This window comes from Mizuhopecten yessoensis, unplaced genomic scaffold (genome assembly GCF_002113885.1).
Source record: "Mizuhopecten yessoensis strain PY_sf001 unplaced genomic scaffold, ASM211388v2 scaffold3717, whole genome shotgun sequence".
In the NCBI taxonomy this organism is placed as follows: domain Eukaryota; kingdom Metazoa; phylum Mollusca; class Bivalvia; order Pectinida; family Pectinidae; genus Mizuhopecten; species Mizuhopecten yessoensis.
The window spans coordinates 180,262-184,361 of NW_018405184.1; positions in this window are offsets into that span (position 1 = coordinate 180,262).

Genomic DNA, 4,100 nt, shown 5'->3' on the forward strand with positions numbered 1-4,100 from the left:
TTATCAGTATTTCTCAAGAAGTGACAGAGGGATCTTTCTTAAATTTTATATGTAGGTTCCCCTTGGTCCTTAGCTGTGTAGCAGTGCCTGAAATGGACGGTCTCCCGCTCGCCAATGGCGATTAAAGTCTTGCTCGGACGACCAAAAGTTGTCAAAAGTGAGGTAGTCACTGGCCCAACAACAATAGTTTGGGTGAATGTTGAAAAAATTATGAATAAAAGAAATTATAGTTCCTTCCACATTAACTGGGGGGCAGTACATATTTCAGTTGTCATTACTTCAATTTGAATCAAACTGTCCGCGACTTAGAAAATGTGATGATTGTTTTTCAGATTTTTCTATATAAAATACAGCCAGTGTGTCTTCTTTGAGGTGCGAGTTTTGTGTATTTCTTTGGGGAACATGTCAGGTTTTAACTAGGGTTGAAGAATTAAAAATATAATGTTTTATTCTGTTTTACATATTACAAACACTGGCATGTTATATGTAATTTAAATGTGCTGAAGCATTGTGTTAAATGCTGTGGAAACATTTCTTCCCAAATTTATTTGGGCCACCAATATGTCATTTGGGCCAGTGCTTCAAATGTTTTACTCGCCCAAAAAATATATTTTGAGCCAGCCAATGCAGGTTCCCCACTATCCTTTATTGTTCATGTTTACTTTTGAAACTGATCAGTTAAACCAAATGGCCAACCGACAGCTATCTTCGATTTTTGACATTGAAGGTTTGTTAGGAATATCTTCAGAGATCTTTCTCAAATTTAATATGTATGTTCCCCTTGACCCCTCGTTGCGCATGTTATATTTGGAGACTGATCATAAAAACAAAATGGCTAAAGGAAGAACTAAACAGATATTGCAATGATCGATTCTATTTCTTTCACATTAAGTATGTTATACTGTACTAGTAAATATGTGAAATGACAAACTCACTTTGGAGGTTAGCTTTCATACACATCAGTATTAAGTTTAGATCAAAAGTTACCTCAATGTGCATTCACTGTTAACATGACTCGATCAAACAGATTAGAGGAAAGACGAGAAAAGATCGAACTGACAAAGAACTAATGAAGATGGTACAAAGGTGGGCGCCAAGATCCCTCTGGGGTCTCTTGTCTTTTCTGTTTACGACAACGCAGGATATTGTTGGTTAGTTTTACGGTTGACTGGTTGTTTTCTGTTTCAGCGCAGTTATCCTGTCGTTCAGTAGCTTAGATTGACGTGAAATATCTTTGTCCTGCTCTTTCAAGTCATTGGTATTGGGAAGACCTTTGTGTTTATTCCAGTTTGTAGTACTGAACGGGGGGCACTCTACAAGCTTTATTGTGACTCTTCCATGACTTTTGTTTACGCATTCGATGGCTCTATTAAAGTGGTAGATTATTTCGTTTATTGTGTCATCACTGTCCGGTGTCCTCACTACGATATTTCTTCCTACTTTTTCACCGATGTCGCAGGTTCCGCTCCATAGGTATAAGGAAACGAATTTATGTCTCTTAATTGCCTTTTCAATACGCTGTATTATTAAGTCAACAAGGCTAGATGTTCTTGCACCTGACATACACCAGAGTTCAAACGGAAAACGTCCACCACTAGGGGGGAAAAATCTCAAGGTAAGCCCCGACCTTGCTGTCCGAAACTAGGATTGCCTTTCTGGTGTTCCTCCTCAGTGTTGCAAATACTGTCAAGTGCCTTGTTTATCCTGTAACACTCATTGATAAGTTAGAAAGGGTTTCTACTCACGCATTTCCACAGCTACACCCACATCACCTTCAGAGAACACGTTGATTTTTCAAACTGGCCGCCATTTTCATTTCACCAACCAGAAACCCTGTGTCACTTGAAGAGGCCTATTCGTGCATTATTACGAAATTTGTCGGAAAATTTTACAACGGTAACGTTCATGGATATTTACCCGACGTTTATAACATAAATTTGGCTTTATAAATACAAGGATGCCGTAGATATTGATAGACTTTTTCTAACTCATACGGAGCGATTATGGTACGACCGTCTCTATTTCGCGCGCAACCGGAAGCCTATTACGCATCAAACCTACAGTCGTTATCACTTATGAGACCTATACATATATATACAAATATATACTTCTCTGTTTAAAAGCATAGTTAATTTCACGGCCCAATTAAAACAGCCATTGGATGGTATACTGATATACTTTAAAATTAAGAAATATAAAACAGTCATATGGACCCATTAAAGCTCTATGTAATCTTCTTGTGGTGCCGGTGGGACGGGTGATGGTGTCGTGCGGCGAATAGAGTGAGGGTACCTGATTTCGTACACTTTTGAAACAGATTTACATATTTTTTTCAAATACATCTCCGGGAAGATCGGATCTACTTTGATCTAAAAGATGTACGCAATCTGCGCTATATTTGATAATGTGACGTCCTATGCGCAGAACTGCGCATGGGATATTTCTTTTACCATCATTTACTTCCACGTTTCACGGCAGTTGGGGACGTGGTTTCGTACACTCTACAAATGTGCTATTCTTAATAAATTTAGCGAATATGAATTCAATATATTTTATTAAGATTTGCCGATTTCAAAGACCAGAAATGTTTTTTGAACAAATTATGATTTTTTTATAAAAAAAAACGTGTCCTTTGTTGGTGATGACATCGACCTTTTGTGGAAAAATATCAACTATACATATTCTAGTAGCAATTATTTCATTAGATAATTTATAAAAGAATTTCAATGCACCAGAAGGTTTTTGAGGCCAAAAACACACAAATATTTTAGATCAGTTTCGAAATACTCCCCAGGTGGGAGGTGGCATCTTCCTGTATCACAGTCCTAATACTTTCTAAATTTTCGAGGATAACGAGCTCATTGTCAAATTTCATGTTTAGCCATTGGTTTAGTATCATAACATGCTAATTAGATGATAGCATATATTTCGATTTTTTACTGTACTTTCTTAGTTCTGTAAATCCCTTGAAGTACATCTATCTCCCGCCATTATAGTCACGTGACCCATTGTTTACATCCGGTAAGTGTGTTGTCGGTTTGTATCGTAGATAGGCATCTATCTTTGACCTATTCCTATTCTATTCATCACTAACAACAGGTCTCATTTGTTTGTGTTTCATCTGTGCCTGGGAGTTGACCCTCAGGACGAAGACGTAATCATTCATCGTCATATCTAACGTAATTAAGATTATTTCAGCACTGTTTGCACCAGTTTCCTACTCGAGCACGATACTACCGACTCACCATCATGCCGGTAAGACAACACCCAATCATGATATTCCCCAAACTCATGGTGATTATTTCATTCTGTAGTTTGTTCTACCAACTACACTTCAACACAACACCTGATGAAAGTCTGACCAAAGTGAAGCTAACAAATCACCATCTCTATTACTTTGGATAATCGAGCAGTCACTCCAGAGTTGAGATTACAAACTTCACCTATGGCATTGGGTACTCAAGCTGCCCTTGTACAGAAACCCCCATGACACTTGCAGTGCAAATCCCACCTAAAGCACTAGACCAACAAATATCGTGTCAAATCCAGGCAGTTTACAGCACCAATAGTGACATTAACTACTGACTGAAACATGTCTCAAACAAACACTACACTGTTCGTGTAAATTCTAAAAATATCCACCTTTTGATCAAGATATAACTAAGCAATCAGGTAGAATTTAACCCAGGTCCCAGGGCGAAATTCCCTTGCATTATCTGTAGTCGAGCTGTCAAAAACAACCAAAACAGCATAGGCTGTGATGAGTGTAACAACTGGGCTCACATGGACTGTATTAGCATGTCATCTGCTAGCTTCCAACATCACACTGACCATCCGTCGGGGAACTGGCACTGTCCTAAATGTCGGTCCATAGACGAAACAAATCCCCCTGTTTACTATGCTACTAACCAGTGAAGAGCTCACAAAATAAGTATGTTTGTGACAAATGTAACCAATGGGGCCATGTTGAGTGTCTAAGATCAGACTCTATTTCTCTTTCCGATACCCAACATCTAGAAAATACATGGACCTGTCTAAAATGCAGTAATGTCAACAATTCAAATAGATTGTATGACTCCATAGTTGTTTCGTCACTCAGT